Source organism: Cnephaeus nilssonii, assembly GCF_951640355.1.
Source record: "Cnephaeus nilssonii genome assembly, chromosome: 4".
Classification (NCBI taxonomy): domain Eukaryota; kingdom Metazoa; phylum Chordata; class Mammalia; order Chiroptera; family Vespertilionidae; genus Cnephaeus; species Cnephaeus nilssonii.
In genome coordinates this window covers 7899932-7921592 of record NC_137075.1, presented here as the reverse complement: position 1 = coordinate 7921592, position 21661 = coordinate 7899932, and the positions used below count along the sequence as shown (strand labels likewise).

General features: G+C 41.8%; 1 protein-coding gene across 17 annotated transcripts in view; it reads right to left on the bottom strand.

The window, feature by feature from the left end:
- The window catches only part of PARD3 (par-3 family cell polarity regulator), a 696667-nt gene that overhangs the window by 238716 nt on the left and 436290 nt on the right, over nt 1-21661 (bottom strand). The gene's annotated exons all lie outside the window — the stretch shown is intronic.

Genomic DNA, 21661 nt, shown 5'->3' with positions numbered 1-21661 from the left:
TTGACACAGAACATGTATTGCTGTGGGAATTGGCTGGTCCTCATCACAGCACAGACCCGTAATGGTCCTTTTTACTATTTTGCAAAATGAAAATAAGCAGTCCTTCCCCAAGTGCTTACATTCCTCCTGGGTAAGAATGAAGTGGATTCACTCTGGCCCCTCATTAATGAGTTATATTATACCACTCTCTAGTTAGCACACCAATGGCAGCATAAGAATTTGTTTCCTCAGGCTCCCAAACATGTCCATTTGTCATTTCTGCAAACAGAAGACTGGATCTTCACAGCTTCTGCAGCTTTTATTTATGATGTTATTAAATAAGGTCAACATCACAAGCAAATGGTACTACATCTTCTAATCCTAACTAATTTTGCATGTGAGTCTACACAATAGCAGGTAAACAGAGTTGGATGGAATCATGAAAATGTGTGATTCAATAACCTTGTACTCCTCTGAACTTTGTAGATAAAAGCTGTACTTAAATAACAAGATTCCATCCTGTGAACCAACATTTCATAAGAATATGGTCCAATACCCCAAACTGTTTGCATTTGAAAGAAGACAAGTAACTAGAGTGGGTTTCCACCTACCAAAAATCTTTCAGAATTTAAGTTGGGAAGCAATAGATACACATATTCAGCCATTCTCATAAGATCTTTTCTGAGATTGATTGCCTATTGTTTGGGGCTTTGTGTTACCTCTTGAATTCTGAGATCATCTTTTTTTCTCCATCAACAAACAAAGTATGAATCAATATTTTTAAGCTTTTCTAATGTAGAACCAAATAGAACAGTTAGGCCTCTTCCCAGTCTTTCACAAAGAACAGATCTCTAAATCAAGTTAATGTATCTTCAAGTGAAATTCAGTGAGGAGCACTTAAGTTAGCAATACACAATAACAAGAGTATAATAAGACATATTAAAACAAACTCAATATCTTAGCGTTATGCTACTAAACCCTCACACATCTGAAAAGAGACTATCAAATGATGACATGAGTACAGCCAATTGATACTTTTATTAATGCCAGCTATTTACCATAATACTAAAAGAATTCTTTTTGTTGACACATTTGGTTAAAAACATGAGCCAACCTATTTCCCATTCCAGCAGGTCATACCCTAGGTCTAGCCAAAGAGTAAGAACATCACTGAGTCTAAACCCAGGCGGTACTCTGGAGGTCATTTAGACCAACTTCTTCCTCTAAATGCTGAGGAAACGGAAAGATCTGGGTCCAGCACACTTCCTGCCTGCAGATCTTTCTACTATTATATCCTTGTACAGTTGTACTTTAGCAAGACCCTCATGAATTTTTAGTCAACTCTGTTTGTGATTGCTAGATTCCATGCTTCATTCAGCATATATTTCAGTAATCTATCAACCAGTCATTACACAGTCTTCCCAGAATATAATTACAGCAGTCAGAAATATATTTCAGAAACGTGTTGTCAATCAGGTTTGGTAACTGAATACTGTGACTTGTGGCTCACATTGATGAATCACTCAAGAAGCAAGATCAATTGTGCAGTGGCTCTAGGATGGGTTAGCAACTGTAGAAATGACTTCAGAAAGATTGACCTCCTTCTGTACTGGGCTATCTAAATATGAGCCACTCTCTTCTTCCAATTAACATGGCAGATTAAAAACAAAATTGTTTCTTTTACTCTTTTTCAACTAATGTATAAATAGGAATTGTGCAGATTTATTGGAGGAAGCCAGTTACAATTTTCAGATGGCCATTGCTAGTAAAAATCCATAGCCTTGCAAATAAATGGTGAGCTAAGGCTGTAATTTTTTGTGGTCTACAAAGAGGAGGGAAAGAATATTCTGGCCTAGTGTCTCAAGAGCTTGCTAATTATGCAAAGCCGTTTCAATGACAGCCCCCCAGGAGAATGCAAATACAGCTATAGTAGAGCTGCAGCACCTTGTCAATACCCTTGATATGGTTATGCTCTGATTACCAACCACTCTCTCAACCTTTTGGGAAATAGGTGTGGCCTCAACTTTGAGGTAATTGACCACATCACTATAAAACAATTCTCAAAAGTTCTTGGGAGCTACGAACCTAGGTCGGTTGGTATACTCAAATTAAACAGATGGATGGTAGTGGATTTTCTAAACCCAACATGCAAAACTCCTTTTACCTATACTTCCATATCTCTTTGTAACAAACTTTTATTGTTGCACTTCACATATGTCTATCTCCCACTCTCTGAGCTTCTAAAATGAGGAATGCCACACAGACAGCAGCTTCTCATAAAAGGTTGTTTAAATGAAAGATCACTGGTACCTGACTCATGACTTTATCCCAACCACACAAGCATTTATGCAGTCTCCGGGTATTGCCATTCCTCTAGCTTCAGAACAATGCCCACTCTTCTCTAATCAAGCCTGAAAAAACTGGCCAGACCCCAACTACAGTAACACTGGGAAGGCCCATTATACATTTGACTCTTGAACAACACGGGGTTTAGAGGCACCAACTTCCCACACGGTCAAAAATCCACATGTAACTTTTAACTCTGCCAAAACTTAACTGCTAATAGACTACTGTTGACTGAAGCCTTACTGATACCATTAAGCAGTCAATTTACAGCTTTTGTATAGCATATGTATTATATACTGTGTTACAATAAAGTAAGTTAAAGAAATGTCATTAATGAAACCGTAAGAGAAAATACACTGACAGTACTGTACTTATTTACTGAAAAACACCCACGTGTTAGTGGACCTGCATAGTTGAAACTCACGATGTTTAAGGGTCAACTGGACTTGTTTTGGCTCTCATCATCTTCGGTATATTTTTATGATATTATTGTTAGTCCTGTATGTATTGTCTAATGGATTATACAACCCTCATCAATGTTTGAGACTATAAACAAAAAAATGAGCACAGTAAATGTAAACGGCTTTGTCTTCACAGCAGCCATCACCATAACTCCTGAAGGCCAGTTCTCGGCCTGACAGCTGGCAGAAGTACAGGCGCATACGTCTGCTCTTGGCGTGGTAATAGAATAAAGGCAGAGCCGTCACAACTAACTGTGAACGCAAGTTACATTTGTTGCCAATTCTTTTCATAATCACAATAATTTTCTGGTGTATGTAATACCAATTATTTTATAAATTGGGTGAAACAGAGAAAATTAGTATTAAATCATTTATTAACTTTGGGTTTTATAAACACATTTTATAAAATAAAATATCCTACCCAGTTTCCTGCCACAAGCCAGTGAACTATTTAACATGATACTCGGACATTTGAGAATTCTTTATACTTATTTTGAACATTCTAATTTTGATAATACATTATCACAGGAATTCTTCTGGGGGTGTACTTATTTTACTAATCCATTTGATGCTAACTAATTAAAAATATTTAGCAATATGTAGTTTCATATGTACAAACATAAGATGTTCTTTTAAAGTATTGCATTACATATGTTTCAAACTCTAAAATTATTTGATAGGGAAAAATAGGAATATCTCACTTTACCCTATGCAAGATTACTCTTTTAAAAACTTAAACAAATTGGCTACCCATGCTTAATTAAAAAAAAATATATATATATATATATATATATATATATGCAAACTCAAGGTCACTGATATACTAATCAGGTTATTTTAAAATAAATTTCTGTACATTTAATACTAGCTTTATAATAAGACACAACTCAAAATTAATAAAATAAGAGACTAATAAAGAAACCATATAAATAATTTTTCAAGTAAGAAAACTACTGAGAATGTATTAGCAACAAATGGCTTGATTTATGTGTTCACACAGAAAATTACAGTGTAAGAACTAACCATAAACCTACATTTAGATAATTTACTATTTTAAGTGGTATATAAATTTTACAATTGTTCTCTTTAATTTTGCTCATCTTTATAGATTATTACCTTTCCCTTTGCAGAGAGCCTACACAAAGAAATATGATCTCCTTCCAAACAAATAGAAATTTCTATTTTTGATAAACATTTATGCCTATTTTAACTAACTGTATGCACTGAACTATCAGCCATTTTCCCATGTGATTACCTATAACAATAGATAATCTCAAGTTTCTCTTTTTAAAGAAGTTATAGCATGAAGATGCTTATTTCTCTTTAATGCAGCATACTCATTGTACAATTAAGACATTTAATTACCATGTTTTCAACAAATGCAAATAAAACTCAATTAAAATTCTAGTCTGTGTTACAAATTAAGCTACTCAATTCTGCCAAGTATCCTGTTAGGACTGAGTCACCAAGAAGTTTGGAAAAAACTGGGCACTCATATGTTAATGATTATGGAGAAAATGACTTCAGATTTCAATTGAAACTCAAGGTTCTGTACCTTATATCATAAATAAATATTTCTATCTAGTCATCACAAACATTTTATTGTCAAAAGCTGACTATGAGCCACACGGTCAATGATCTTGCCCACACCCTCACCATTAAGAAGCAATGCTGCCCTGGCTGGTTTAGCTTAATGGATAGAGCGTCGGCCTGTGGACTGAAGGGTCCCAGGTTCGATTCTGGCCTAGGGCACATGCCTGGGTTGCTGGCTTGATCCCCAGGAGGGGGCATGCAGGAGGCAGCCAATCAATGATTCTCTCTCATCATTGATGTTTCTATCTCTCTCTCCCTCTCCCTTTTTCTTTAGAATCAATAAAATATATTTAAAAAGAAGAAGAAGAAGAAGAAATGCTACTGTTGATCTCTGCTGGTTGCTTATCCAAAATCCATTTCTCCCTTTCTTCTTCCTAATGGGACTCTGACTGTGTTCAGGAATGCAATCTAGCTCCAAGGGGTAAATCCATTATAAAGTTTACATAAGCCTAACTTATTGATTTATTAGCCCAGTGTTATTATTACCCAGAATGACCCCATTAATCTGAACAGACATATTCCATGCTTGGGAAATTGGCTCACTGCCTTCTGTTGGATAAGAAAGTAAAATGCCTCTGAGCTCTGCAGTTACCCTCTGGATTGTGAACAGTACAGTTAAAGGGGCAGGAAGATGTTGGTCTTTGATAACAAAGCTAAGGCTGTGGAATCAATAATCCCTGACACTGCCCAACTAACTCTAGAACTCAGTTATGTAAGACTGTATTTCCTAATGGTGCGAAGTGCTCTGAATTGAATTTTTTGAATGCAGCTGAAAGCATCCTAGTAAGTACATTATATAAATCAGACTTTATAGCAACTTTGAAATATCTACAATGCTATTCATAACAAGTGTAAGATTTAACAGTGAATGTCATTCCAGGCAGCTCTGACAAGTTTACATTAATTAATTTGTTCAGATGTTTTACTAGAGTTCAATGAATTTTTCAATAGGTATAAACAGAAGAATACAAAATAAAAATGATATCATTACTTTTATTCATTAGTAAACAAGTATTCCCCTCTGCAGGCACAGCCCAAAGAAGCATCCTTAAATATTTGCTGAGTGGCCATAACCGGTTTGGTTCAGTGGATAGAGCATCGGCCTGCGGACTGAAGGGTCCCACGTTTGATTCCGGTCAAGGGCATGTACCTTGGTTGCAGGCACATCCCCAGTAAGGGGTGTGCAGGAGGCAGCTGATCGATATTTCTCTCTCATTGATGTTTCTAACTCTCTATCCCTCTCCCTTCCTTTCTGTAAAAAATCAATAAATTATATTTAAAAAAAATATTTGCTGAGTAAATGACATAGTGCACAAAAAGCCAACCATGTGAAAACTATTCTTTATTACTTCCTATTCATAAAGAATTACCCCCAGTACTGGAAATACCTAATGATAAACAAGTATTATTGAGTAATTTATACTTTACTTTGGAAGACAAAGGATTCAACATCCTAGCTAATAAAGAGGGAATATGCTAATTGACCCCCATGCCCTCAAAAGGATGGCAGAGCCCACAGCTAATAAGGAGGGATATGCTAATTGACTGCCATGCCCTCAAAGATGGCATCACCCACAGCCAATAAGGAGGGAATATGCTAATTGACTGCCACACCCTTAAAGATGGCGGCACCCACAGCCACAAGATGGTGGTGCCCAGTCCCCTCAGCCCCGCTGAGGCGCCTGCTTCTGGAGTCCCCCAGTCTCCTCAGCCCCCCAGCTGCCCAGGGCCGGCCAAGGCTTGCGCTGCCGGCAGTGGCAGCAGCAGAGGTGTGATGGGGAGTCACCTTCCCCTGACCGCTGGGTCGCCTCCCACCCCTGAGGGCTCCCGGACTGTGAAAGGGGGCAGGCCAGGCTTAGGGACCCGCTCCTCCAGTGTATGAATTTTCATGCACCGGGCCTCTAGTGATAATTATAAACAGGATGATACAGTCTTCAGAATCTATCTTCATAAAACAAAACTTAAAATAATTAAGTTAAAATAAGACATTAGTAATGTAAAATTTCACTACACTTAGCAAATCCACTGACTACTACCAATTTCTATTGATAAATGTTAAATAAAACACAAGGTAACAAAAATAAGTGAGTACAGGCAATGCAAAATCCTGTTTAGAATTTGAAAACTTTGGCGATATATATATATTTTTTATTTTAGTTGAATATTTTGTCTTTGGAAAAGGAGGAAAGATGTAGAAAATGAACAGCTAGTGATACAGATGGTGTCCAATAACAGGGTCTGCTTTTCTGGACTCTAACTTTTAACATTAGAATGATGAGCTACTGGCAATGGAAAAACTCAGCTTTTTCAGAACACTTTTTAAAAAAGAACCCATACACACAAACCTGGCATAAAATATGAAGAATTAAGAAGCTTTTATACTTAAACTAGAGGTCCAGTGCATGAAATTTGTGCACGGGGGTGGGGTGGGAGGTCCCTCAGCCCAGCCTGCGCCCTCTTGCAGTCCAGGACCCCTCGGGGGATGTAGCAGTGTGCCAAGAGGAGCCTGAATCGGGGCCAGGCGCCACTCGCGCTCATCCTGGCCTGCTGCACCTGCTGCCATGGAGTTAGTTGGGAGAGGCTCCCGCCGTGGCAGCTGTGCTCGCCCGCTGTGAGCCTTGCTTCTGGCTGAGAGGCGCTCTCCCTGTGGGAGCACACTGACCACCAGGGGGCAGCTGCTGTATTGAGCGTCTGCCCCCTGGTGGTCAGTGTGCATCATAGGGACCGGTTGTTCCGGTCCTTCTGCTGTAATGGTTGCTTAGGCTTTTATTATATAGGCTAGAGGCCTGGTGCACAAATTCATGCACCAGTGGGGTCCCTCGGCCTGGCCTGTGGGATCGGGCCAAAATTGGCTCTCAGACATCCCCCGAGTTGTCCCGGATTGGGAGAGGGCACAGGCCAGGCCAAGAGACCCCACCAGTGCACGATCAGGGCCGGGGAGGGATACGGGAAGTTGCCAGCTGGGGAGGGACCGCGGGAAGGCTCCAGGGCATGTCCGGGCCGTCTTGTTCAGTCCCAATTGGCCGGATCCCAGCAGCAAGCTAACCTACTGGTCGCAGCATCTGACCCCTGGTGGTCAGTGCACATCATAGCAATTGGTTGACCATTTGACTGTCTGCCCCCTGGTGGTCCGTGCACATCACAGCGAGTAGTTGAGCGGCCTTAGCATATCATTAGCATAGTATGCTTTGATTGGTTAAATGGCCAACCGGTCGACTGGACACTTAGCATATTAGGCTTTTATTATATAGGCTGTGGGTTAGAAATAATAACTGAAGAACCAAGAGTATTAGCATAAAAGAAAAAAAAAGATAATTGATAAATATAGAAGAGTTTTCAGCAAACTGGAGGAAAGTTCAAAAAAATAATTACTGCCGAAACCAGTTTGGCTCAGTGGATAGAGCGTCGGTCTGCGGACTGAAAGGTCCCAGGTTCGATTCCGGTCAAGGGCATGTACATTGGTTGCGGGCACATCCCCAGTGGGGGGTGTGCAGGAGGCAGCTGGTCGATGTATTTCTCTCATCGATGTTTCTAGCTCTCTATCCCTCTCCCTTTCTCTCTGTGAAAAATCAATAAAATATATTTAAAAATAATAATAATTACTAAGAAATTATATTCTAAATGTACATTTATATGTCTCAGTTTATATTGGGGTGGGACTATGTGGGAAGAAAAAAACAGTAAGATCACTCTCCCAAAGAATATTACAGTTATTACCACAAACCATTCTTTACTTCTACTCTACAGTCTAAACTTCTCTATAATGCTCCCTGCAAATGAATCAGGTAAAATGCGCATGAAGATATTGGTAGAATAACACCTCTATTATTTCATCTTTCCCAAGAAAGGGCTGCAGAACAAGTACAATGAGGGTAACACCCTCAATTTTCTGAATCATTGAAAAATTGCTTTTGATATCCAGCCAAATTTTGTACTCAATGATGGTCTACAATGGATATGGCTTCCAGTCCATGAGACAATGTATATTGAAGCTGAAGGCTTTCCTTTCAACAGACAGAATTGACTGGTTACATAATCATAATGGTAGCATTCATAATAACACTGCTATTGAAACTGATATTTTATTTTAATCAAGGAGTGAGCTTGGTGTTAAATTTATGTTTTAACAATATACAAATATTAGTAATAGTGTCAAGGAAAGACATTCCAGGTCACTACTATGACTTTGTTAAATGGAAAACAAAACAAAAAATAAGTAACAACAAAAATTTACAAATGTGATAAAAACTGAATGATGCCCTAGCCGGCTTGGCTCAGTGGATAGAGCGTCAGCCTGTGGACTAAAGGGTCCCAGGTTCTTTTCTGGCCAAGGGCACATGCCTGGGTTATGGGCTTTATCCCCAGAAGGGGTGTGCAGGAGGCAGCCAATCAATGATTCTCTCTCATCATTGATGTTTCTATCTTTCTCTCCTTCTCCCTTCCTCTCTGAAATCAATAAAGAAATATATATTTTTTAAAAAAACTGAATGGTTAGCAATACCCTATTTTGATATTTATTGAGAATTCAAAATGGCTGTTCACCCTAGTCCAATGCTCTTAAACCCCATGCCACCCAATCCATATAGGGCACCCACAAAAATTTCCTGATTAAAAAAAATGTATATAGTAAAACCTCAATATAAGAGAATAATTCTGGGAGGGAGTGTCCATTAAAGCTGAAAGTCCATTGTATAACAAAATAGGCTTTCTGAATGCATATGTTAAATAATTGACAAGTTAGTATACCTGTTTTTACTTATGTAGACACGTCTGTATAATTAAAATTAAGTATGTATGAAAAGTTTAATTTCATAGAAAAGTTTTCTGTATGTATTACTGTAATTCTAAATTTATACTGAACAAAGCATGCATTCACCAGTCACCATGAGTAAACAAATGCACACAACTGGGACGTGGCTTAGCGCATGCCAGAACATGGGCCTGCATGCCTTAAAACTGCTACAGAAAGTCACACCGACAATAGAACCAACTACCACGTATGATGTGGTGTGATCACGTGCTAATCATTTGCTGAACATTGTTAACAGCAGTGACTCTTGGATTTAAATATGTAGACTGTAGTTGTAGATATGTAATATTTATTCACGTCAGCGAAATTACTAGTGTAATCCCAACACATGGCCTATTCGCTAAAATGTGTTAAAAATAACAGTAATTAATAACAAAAAATAACCTGTTAATTAAATTATAAGAAAATAAGTTTAAAAGCATTTTAAAATTAACAGGGTGTTATTTTTCACATATGACATATGGACCAGAAATTTTGTCCCTTAAATCTGAAGTTTGTTAAATCAAGGTCCACAAAATCGAGGGTTTACTGTACTACTAAGTTTCAGACACATCCTATATAATAATAGACAAATATGCAAATTGACCGCACCTTCGCTACGCCCAAGCCACGCCCACCAGCCAAGCCACGCCCACCAACCAATCAGGGCGAGTATGCAAATTACCGCAACAAAGATGGCAGCTAATTTGCATATCAAGACAGCGTCGAAAGAAGCCAAGAGCTGCAGAAGGGAGTAAAGCTTCGGAGAAGCAAGCAAGCCTGGGGGGAGGAGAAGGGAGGAGCGAAGGCAGGGCCGGGGGCTAAGGGAAAAGCAGGCGGGCTGGCTGAGAAGACAGGGCGGGCGACAAGGGAGGAGCAGAGGTGGGGTAGAGTGCAGCAGGAAATCCTATTGCAGGATTTTTCCTGCAACGGGAATGCTAGTTCTATATAATCACTTAGGGATTTAGAAAGTCAAGCGAGCCCTGGCCAGTGTGGCTCAGCTGGTTGGGCATAGTTTCCCGAGTCAGGACACATGCCCAGGTTGCTGCTGGATCCCTGGTGGGGGCTGTGCAGGAGGCAGCCTATCATGTTACACTCTCACATCCATGTTTCTTTCTCTCTCTCCCTCTCTTTTCCTCTCTCTCTAAAAATCAATTTTTAAAAAAGTCAAGGAAAAACTAGGTTATTTAGAAAAAAGTTTCTTGTAGAAGAAAGGTCTAATGTACACATGAAAGGGGGAAAGTTAGAGGGCAGCAAGAAGATACACCTCACCGAAAGTGCAGGGTCTGGGTAAGAATGTGCATGGAAGCTTTGGGGAATGAGAATAAGAATGTGATTATAGCCCTAGCTGGTTTGGCTCAGTGGATGGAGCATCAGCCTGCAGACCAAAGGGCCCCAGGTTCGATTCCAGTCTGGGTTCATGCAGGAGGCAACCAATGGATGTGTTTCTCTCATATCGATGTTTCTCTCTTGTCTTTCCCTCTCTCTTCCACTCTCCCTAAAAAAAAATCAATGGAAAATATCCTTGGGTGAGGATTAATAACAAACAAACAAACAAACAAACAAACAAAAAAGAATGTGATTATAGAGCTCACTCAGCAAATCTAAAGACAGTAGAGCCAGTTAGGTGACCTTAACCATAACCTCAGATATTATATAATGAGGAATTGGACTAGATTGGAAAGAAGGAGTAAAATTAGGGGGGAAGTTTAAGAAAGCTTGGTAATGGAGTGACTATGCAATGAGATAATTATTCTAAGTTTCTGAGCCTGGAAGTGCTAATGAGAAAAATCATATAATCATCATCCATCTTTGTATGAGAGATGCTAAGCATGTAAATGCAGTTTCTTCCTTTCCGCCAGCATTGCCAAGCATCATTACTCACCTGGGTTATTGTACCACTATCATATAACTGATCTTGCCACCAACACTGCTACTTACATCCCATCCTTGATAACCCATCCTTGATTTCATGGCCCCAACAATCATATTCTTTTACTTGAAATTCTTCAAATGCTCTTTATCCTCCTTAGTGTAAAACAAATAATTTAAATTATGCCATCAGTGACCTGTTCTCCACCTACATCTTAAATCCCATTCCTCACTATGTCTTCACCTGCACTATACACATCAACCTAATAGAACTGCAGCAGTCCAGAGATGCTCCCCGTGTACCCTATTGAAGGCCACTCAAGCAACAGCACTCATCTCAGCCAACACCTCTTCTAGGAAACCTTCTCCCCTCACTTCCCTCTCCACTCTAATTACACAGATGCCGAGCAGGTATGGAACCCTTTGGTGCCATGGTAAATGTGCATTACAATGGTTCTTAATTACACTGCTTCTCAATGTTGGCTTATATACTGGGTTGAACCAACCCTGACCCCTCAGGAATTTAGAGGCTAAATATCAGATCTTAGGGGCCACAACTCACTTAAACACACTTAACTAATTTAAAGTGGTGTTAATGTAATCGTCTTTCCCATTTGGAAGTTTAATATTGTAGAAAAATCATAGGACTGAGAATCAGAAGGTATGCATTCTATGATTTAGTTCCTAAGTAAGACGTTGGTCAACTACTTAAATATGTTTTTCTTATCAAGAAAATGGTTAAGGTGAGGAGTCCGTAATTCATACACTTCAGATGTGATTTTTCCCTGTACGTTATAGCTTCAGTTACTTTTCACCTGCAAAAGGAATGGAACATACATACTGCATTCAAAAACTTCCCAAAACTAATCAAGGCTGCTTTTCTTAAACTGCAGATGATATTTAAGTATACAAACTGGCATCAAAAGATAAAATAGGTTCTCTTATTCCTAGTATTTCAGAAAAAAAACTTTTATAGATCAATATCCATCAATACTCATTAAAATAATAACCAAATAGAAAATATTTTACAAAGTTTTTTGACTTTGATACCTATTCCTTGATCTCATGGCCCCATGATCCTTCAACATATTTGCTATATCTGAAGGATCTGCTCAAGATAAAATTAGACTTAGCTTACATTATTTTTGCTTAAATAGGTAGTAATCAAAGGTGGCTAGAAGTGTGCAGAATGCTGAGTAGAAAATCTGAGATATCAAATGCAATATGCAGGTGGGGAAGATGGCGAACGGCAGGAAGGTAGAGAGGGAGAGTGTGTGAGAGAGTGAGGGAGCGATAGAGGTGTGTGTGGACGTGTGTGGGTGTGTGTGTGAGTGAAATAGGGACAGTTAGACCCTGCAGTTCTTCCAGGGGGCTGCCAATCTGGGCAGTCTTAGACGGCAAAACCCCGCTGCCGCCGCAAACATTCCGAAAAGGACACCGGCAGCACAGAGATCACGCCATCTTGAAGAATAGAACTGCTTGAGACTAGAATCCTAGCCTCGCCAACACCCAGTATGGTCTCAGAAGCAAACCAGGACCCTACAGCCACTCTGGTAAAAGACCTGCGATCACTACTGCAGACCCAGGGACACCAAGACTCCAGGCACCACAACCGCAGATTTCTGTGAGTCACAATGCCAATCCCCCTCCCCCGCTGCCCCTGCGGCAGCGACATAGAAACTACCAGACCCCAGCCACACAATAAGGCTTTCTGCACACACAAAGCAGTGGCGACTCTGCCTGACTTTGAGCCTTGGTGTCGGACACGGGAAGTTTGTTTCCCGCGACTCTTCTCCGCGCCCAGGCAGGGAAACTGAGCTAAATTTGAGCCTAGCTGCTCATCCCTAGGGAGGTAGTTTTCTGTGACCAGATCCCGCGCCCACGCAGGGCAGGGAGACAGCGCTGAACTTGAGCCCGGACTTGCAAACTCTGGGAATTTGTTTCGTGCAACTAGTCTCTGCGCCCAGGCAGGGAGGCAGTCCTGAATTTGATCATAGGCACATGACCTTGGGGAGATTGTTTTCTGCGACCAGATCCTGCACCCATGCAGGGAGACAGCGCTGAATTTGAGCCTGGGGGTGCAAAACCGGGAAGTTTGTTTCCCATGACCAGACCCTGCACCTTAGCAGAGAGGCTGCGCTGAATTTGAACCTGGATGTGCGGACTTGGGGAGTTTGTTCCCCACGACCAGACCACACAGGGAGAAAGCGCTGAATTTGAGCCTGGGTACAGGGACACGGGAAGTTTGTTTTCCACAGTGCACACCCGCGTGACCAGACCCCATACCCACACTAAGTGGCAGTGCCACCTGATTTTGATTCAGGGCAAGCGCACACAGAAGGCTGTTTACTGCAGGGCAGAAGTGGGCCTCCTGCCAACACAGTGCGACTGAGCAACCCGGTCTCCCACGCAGACCGGGGACCCTGAATCTCCATGCAAGAGGCAGCAATGAGCACCAGTGACTAGACTCTGATCCTCATTGCGTGAGCCTGGGATCCCTGATTCCCAGTACATTCACACTAAGAGCCAGTGACTCCAATTCTGGGCGCATGTGCACACAGGGACCCTGATTCTTAGTTCAAGGTAGCACCAAGCAACAGACTCTGATACTCGATTTTCGGCATGGACACAGGGAGCCTCTGACTCCTGACGCGCAATAGGGGACTTTGATTTTTGGCACACGCCAGTGGGTCCTCTGTTTCAACGTGACGCAGGCCACACTAAGTCCCTGATTCTAGGTGCACACACAAGGCCACACTAAGCGCCTGTGACTCTGACCCAGGGCGAGCGTGGCTCCCACCAACCCACAGCAACCGCACGTCCTGCTGTCAGAGCTCTTCAGTGACACTTGGGGGGTGTAAAACTCCCACTGCACATGGCCCAGGCCATCGCAACTCAACATTTGAACCTTCAGGTGATAGTCAGAATGGGGAGACAACGAAGCAATCCCCAGAGGAAAGAAAAGGAGGAATCACCAAAAAAGGAAATAAGTGAAACGGAAGCATGCAACATGACAGAAAAAGAATTCAGAGTAATGGTCATACAGTTCATATACCGGATAGACGAAAAAATTAACAACGTGTGCAAAAATCAGGAAGAAATGAAAAATGATATAGCTACAATCAAAAACACCATGGAAGGCTTCAACAGTAGACTAGAAGAAGCAGAGGACCAAATTAGTGAGTTAGAAGATCAGGTACAGAAACAAGCCCAATCTGAACAGCAAATAGAGAAAAAAATTAAAAAGCAGGAGGAGAGCCTAAGGGAGCTTTGGGACAACGCAAAACGAAATAACATACATATAATAGGGCTGCCAGAAGGACAAGAAGAGCAGCAAGGATTAGAAAATTTATTTGAAGAAATAATGACAGAAAACTTCCCTGATATGGGGAAGAAAAAAGTTACTCAAGTACAGAGAGTCCCAAGAAAGATGAATCCCAAAAGATCCACACCAAGACACGCCATAATTACAATGGCAAATGTTATTGACAAAGAGAGAATCTTAAAGGCTGCAAGAGAGAAAGAGAAAGTTACCTACAAAGGATCCCCCATCAGATTATCAAATGATTTCTCAACAGAAACACATCAAGCTAGAAGGGAATGGAAAGATATATACAAAGTGATGCAAAGCAAGGGACTGAATCCAGGAATACTCTATCCAGCAAGACTATCAATCAAAATTGAAGGGGAAATCAGGAGCTTCACAGACAAAAAAAGGCTAAGGGAGTTTATCACTAACAAGCTATCAATGCAAGAAATGCTAAAGGGAATGCTGTAAAAAGAAGAAACAGAAAGGTAAGAAGGAACACAGCCTCAACAAATAAAAATGGCTACAAACAAGTACCTTTCAATAATAACTTTAAACGTAAACAGACTAAATGCTCCAATCAAAAGACATCGAGTGGCTGAATGGATAAAAAAAAAATGACCCATATATATGCTGTCTACAAGAGACCCACCTCAGAACAAGGGACTCACACAGACTGAAAGTGAAGGGATGGAAAAATATCTTTCAGGCAAATGGAAATGAAAAAAAAAGCTGGGGTAGCAATACTTATATCTGACAAAATAGACCTCAAAGTGAAGGCCATAACAAGAGATAAGAAAGGCCACTTCATAATACTAAAGGGATCGATACAACAAGAGGATATAACCCTGATAAACATATATGCACCCAATGCAGGAACACCCAAATACATAAAAAATCTCCTGGAAGATATCAAGAGAGAGATCGACAACAATACAATCATAGTAGGGGACTTTAACACACCACTGACATCACTGGATAAATCCTCTAGACAAAAAATTAGCAAAGAAACAACAATCCTAAATGACTCACTAGATCAGATGGGCTTAATTGACATCTTCAGAACATTTCACCCCAAAGCTGTGGAATATACGTTCTTCTCAAGTGCACATGGGACATTTTCAAAAATAGACAACATACTGGGTAACAAGCAAAGTCTCCCCAAATTCAAGAAGATTGAAATCATACCAAGCATCTTTTCAGACCACAATGGTATAATATTAGAAATAAACTACAATAAAAACAATCCTAAACACTCAATCACTTGGAAGCTGAATAGCATGTTATTAAATATTGATTGGGTTACCAATAAGATCAAAGAAGAAATTAAAAACATTCTGGAAACTAATGACAATAAAAACACAACAACCCAAAACCTATGGGACACAATGAAAGCAGTCCTGAGAGGGAAGTTTATAGCTCTACAGGCCTACCTCAAAAAACAAGAAAAAAATGGTAGTAAATCATCTAATGCTACAACTCAAAGAATTAGAAAGAGAGCAACAAGAAAAGCCTAGAGTGAGCAGAAGGAAGGAGGTAATAAAGATTAGAGCAGAAATAAATGACATAGAGACCAAAAAACAAACAAACAAACAAAAAAAAACAATACAAAAGATCAATGAAACCAAGAGCTGGTTCTGTGAAAGGATAAACAAGATTGATGAACCTCTAGCCAGGCTCACCAAGAAGCAGAGAGGATTCAAATAAACAAAATCAGAAATGATAGAGGCAAAATAACAACAGACCCAACAGAAATACAAAGGATTATTAAAAAATATTATGAACAACTCTATTTCAACAAACTAGACAACCTGGAGGAAATGGACATATTCCTAGAAAAATACAACCTTCCAAAACTCAATCAGGAAGATTCTAAAAATCTCAATAGGCCAATAACTATGAAAGAAATTGAAGCAGTCATCAAAAAGCTTCCAGCAAACAAAAGCCCAGGGCCAGATGGCTTCACAGGAGAGTTATACCAAACATTCAAGGAAGAACTAAAACCTATCCCCCTCAGACTATTCCAAAAAATTCAAGAGGAAGGAACACTTCCAAACTCATTCTATGAAGCCAGCATCACCCTAATACCAAAACCAGATAAAGACAACACAATGAAAGAGAATTACAGGCCAATATCCCTCATGAACATAGATGCCAAAATCCTCAACAAAATTCTAGCAAATCAGATCCAGTAGTACATCAGAAAGATCATACACCATGACCAACCAGGATTTATCCCAGGGATGCAAAGATGGTACAATATCTGCAAATCAATAAACGTGATACATCACATTAACAAAATGAGGGAGAAAAATCACATAGTCATATCAATTGATGCAGAAAAAGCATTTGACAAAATCCAACACCCCTTCTTGATAAAAACTCTCAGCAAGGTTGGAATAGAGGGATCATACCTCAACATCATAAAAGCCATATACGACAAACCCACAGCCAGCATCATACTCAATGGACAAAAACTAAAGCCATTTCCCCTAAAAACAGGAACAAAACAGGGATGCCCTCTCACCACTCCTGTTCGACATAGTACTGAAAGTACTAGCCATTGCTATCAGACAAGAAGAAGAAATAAAAGGCATCCAAATTGGAAAAGAAGAAGTAAAACTGTCCTTATTCGCAGACAACATGATACTGTACGTAGAAAACCCTAAAGACTCCATCAAAAAATTATTAGACTTAATAAATGAATTCGGCAATGTAGCAGGATACAAAATTAATGCCAAGAAATCTATGGCATTTCTATACACCAATAGTGAACTTACAGAAAGAGAGACTAAAAAAGCAATCCCATTTACCATCGCACCAAAAAAAAAAAAATTAAGATACCTAGGAATAAACTTAACTAAGGAGGTAAAAGACCTATATGCGGAAAACTACAGGACACTGAAAAAAGAGATAGAGGAAGATATAAACAGATGAAAGAACATACCGTGTTCATGGATTGGTAGAATCAACATCATCAAAATGTCCATACTACCCAAAGCAATCTATAGATTCAATGCAATCCCCATTAAAATAACAACGGCATGTTTCACAGATCTAGAACAAACTCTCCAAAAATTCATCGGGAATAAAAAAAGACCCCGAATAGCTACAGCAATCCTGAGAAAGAAGAACAAAGTAGGTGGGATCTCAATACTAGATATCAAGCTGTATTACAAAGTCACTGTTCTCAAAACAGCCTGGTATTGGCACAAGAACAGACATATAGATCAATAGAATAGAATAGAGAACCCAGAAATCGACCCAAACCACTATGCCCAATTAATATTCAACAAAGGAGGCATGAACATACAATGGAATCAAGACAGTCTCTTCAGTAAGTGGTGTTGGGAAAATTGGACAGATACATGCAAAAAAATGAAACTAGACCACCAACTTACACCATACACAAAAATAAACTCAAAATAGATACAGGGCTTAAACATAAGACGGAAAACCATAAAAATACTAGAGGAATCCACAGGCAGCAAAATCTCAGACATATGCTGAAGGAACTTCTTCACTGATACTGCTCCGAGGGCAGTGGAAAATAAAGAGAAAATAAAGAAATGGGACTACATCAAAATAAAAAGCTTTTGCACAGCAAAAGAAACCATGAACAAAACAACAAGAAAGACCACTTCATGGGAGAACATATTTGCCAATGTTATCACTGATCAAGGTTTAATCTACAACATCTACAGGGAACTCATACAACTTAACAACAGGAAGATAAACAATCCAATCAAGAAATGGGCAACGGACCTAAATAGAAACTTTTCGAAAGAAGACAGAAGGAAGGCCAAGAGACATATGAAAACATGCTCAAAGTCACTAATTATCCGAGAGATGCAAATCAAAACGACAATGCGGTACTATCTCACACCTGTCAGAATGGCTATCATCAACAAATCAATAAACGACAAATCTTGGAGAGGATGTGGAGAAAAAGGAACCCTAGTGCACTGCTGGTGGGAATGCAGACTGGTGCAGCCACTGTGGAGAATAGTATGGAGATTCCTCAAAATATTAAAAATGGAACCCCCATTTGACCCAGTAATACCACTTCTAGGAATATATCCCAAGAAGCTGGAAACATCAATCAGAAAGGATATATGTCCGGGTGAGCCTGGGTCCCGGGTCCGGGCGAGGCCCTGGGCCCCTGGATCCGGGTGAGCCTGGGTCCCGGGTCCGGGCGAGGCCCTGGGCCCCTGGATCCGGGTGAGCCTGGGTCCCGGGTCCGGGCGAGGCCCTGGGCCCCTGGATCCGGGTGAGCCTGGGTCCCGGGTCCGGGCGAGGCCCTGGGCCCCTGGATCCGGGTGAGCCTGGGTCCCGGGTCCGGGCGAGGCCCTGGGCCCCTGGATCCGGGTGAGCCTGGGTCCCGGGTCCGGGGGAGGCCCTGGGCCCCTGGATCCGGGTGAGCCTGGGTCCCGGGTCCGGGCGAGGCCCTGGGCCCCTGGATCCGGGTGAGCCTGGGTCCCGGGTCCGGGCGAGGCCCTGGGCCCCTGGATCCGGGTGAGCCTGGCCCCGGGTCCGGGCGAGGCCCTGGGCCCATGGATCCGGGTGAGCCTGGCCCCGGGTCCGGGCGAGGCCCTGGGCCCATGGATCCGGGTGAGCCTGGGTCCCGGGTCCGGGCGAGGCCCTGGGCCCCTGGATCCGGGTGAGCCTGGGCCCCGGGTCCGGGCGAGGCCCTGGGCCCCTGGATCCGGGTGAGCCTGGCCCCGGGTCCGGGCGAGGCCGTGGGCCCCTGGATCCGGGTGAGCCTGGCCCCGGGTCCGGGTGAGGCCGTGGGCCCCTGGATCCGGGTGAGCCTGGTCCCGGGTCCGGGTGAGGCCGTGGGCCCCTGGATCCGGGTGAGCCTGGGTCCCGGGTCCGGGTGAGGCCGTGGGCCCCTGGGTCCGGGTGAGGCCACGCGACCCTGGGTCTGGGAGAGGCCACGCGCCCCTGGGTCCGGGTGAGGCCATGCGCCCCTGGGTCCGGATGAAGCTGAATCCTGGGTCTGGGCGAGGCTGTGTGCCCCTAGATCCGAGCGAGACTGGATCCCGGGTCCGGGTGAGGCCATGGGCCCCTGGATCCGGGTGAAGCCGTGCCCCTGGATCCGGCCGAGACCAAACCAGAGGGAGTCGGACCTGCATTACCACCATTTGTCCACCATCCAGAGCTGAGGGGTCAGTGCCGACATGTACTCATAAGGAACTGGTGGACATTGATATTGGGTCTCAAAAGAACTGTTGGACCAGAAAGAAACTCACTACAGACTGATTCATTTGCCTGTCAGCATAACTATTATTGCTCGTCGCACATTCAATTCTTATAAGTATATCTCTAGTGACACATGATTTCGCTCATCTAGGGGAAATGATGAACAACATAGACTGATGAACAAGAACAGAACCAGAAACAAGGAGGCATCGATCGGACTATCGGGCCTCAGAGGGAGGATAGGGGAGGGTGGGGGGAGGGGGGAGAGATCAACCAAAGGTCTTGTGTGCATGCATATGAGCCTAACCAATGCTTAAGTTCAACAGAGGGTTGGGGCATCCATGGGGAGGGGGGTGGGATGGGAATGGGGGGATGAGGACAAATATATGACACCTTAATCAATAAAGAAATTAAAAAAAAAAAAAAAAAAAAAAAAAAAGAAAGGATATATGTACCCCTATGTTCATAGCAGCACAATTTACCATAACTAAGATTTGGAAACAGCCTAAGTGCCCATCAGCAGAAGAGTGGATTAAAAAACTGTGGTACATCTACACCATGGAATACTACGCTGCGCTAAAAAAGAAGGAATTCTTACCATTTGCAACAACATGGATGGAACTGGAGAGCATTATGCTAAGTGAAATAAGCCAGTCAGAGAAAGTAAATATCACATGATCTCACTCATCTATGGGAAATAATGAGCAACATAAACTGATGAACAGGGACAGATCCAGAGACAGAGAAGCATTGATCAGACTGTCAAACCTCAGAGGGAAGGTAGGGGAGGGTGGGGATAAGGGGGAGAGATCAACCAAAGGACTTGTATGCATGCATATAAGCCTAACCAGTGGACACAGACAACAGTGGGGGGGGGGGAGCATGAGTGGGGGGGAGGGTTTGGGAAGGTAATGGGGGGATGAGGACAAATATGTAATACCTTAACCAATAAAGAAATTAAAATGCAAAAAAATAAAATAAAAAATAAAAAAATAAAAAAATATTTAAAAAAAAAACACCACAAATGCAATATGCTATTTTGTAGCTAATAAAACAAACAATAATTCCCAAGGAAGCTCTCATATTAGCTGATTTACTAATGTAGTAAATTTAGTTTCTTGAAATCTGATACTGGTAACCTAAGTTATTTTTATTGTAGAACAATGCTTTTTCTTTCTCCTAATAAAAGTACCATATTAAAGTAGACAAGCTACTCAAAAGCAATTTATCTCTATGTTCTAAGGTATACGGGTTTTCACATTTAAAATTCTAAGCATATTAAAATCAATTGGTATAATTATTAGGATAGTATTTGGTTTTGTTGTGTTTCACCTCCTTGATCCCAACAAAAAAAGTTCCCAACTTTTAATTGAGAAAAAATAGAACTATATATTTTTCTCTTTTTAAAAATACAATTTTGTTGATTTCAGAGAGGAAGGGAGAGGGAGAGAGAGATAGAAACATCAATGATGAGAGAGAGTCATCGATCGGCTACCTCCTGGAGGCCCCCTACAGGGGATTGAGCCTGCAACCCGGGCATGTGCCCTTGACTGAAATCAAACCTGGAATCTTTCAGTCCACAGGCCGACGCTCTATCCACTGAGCCAGGCCAGCTAGGACAGAACTACATATTTTTCAAAAAGAAAACAAAGAAATGTTATTGCATGCATTTTCTTGGTAGCAACAGAAACTGATTAATTATGGGGGATGTGGAAGCCATTTGCTGAGAGCCAAGCAGGGTATGTAATTTGCATAAAAGAGAGAACAGACTGTATATGCCTTGGCCTGTCAAACATGGCTACAACCTTAGAGATAATGGGTCCCAGGGCACAAAGCTCCATCTTGAACCACACATACATACAACATGGAGAGGCCAGATGGATGAAATGAGAGACTAAAACGCTGACTTCTGCCATCTCCACGGGAAGAGCGTAAGTGTCACAGAAGATGACAGATACCAGATACCACATGGATCCTGCCCCCGTCTTTTGGCCCCCCGTGTTGTGTCAATGCCATGATTTCAACACTGCTAAGAAGAGACAAGCCTGTTTAGAGCCATGAAATATAGCCACCAGGGAGATGCTCAACACAAGTGACAAGAGCAATCAATGG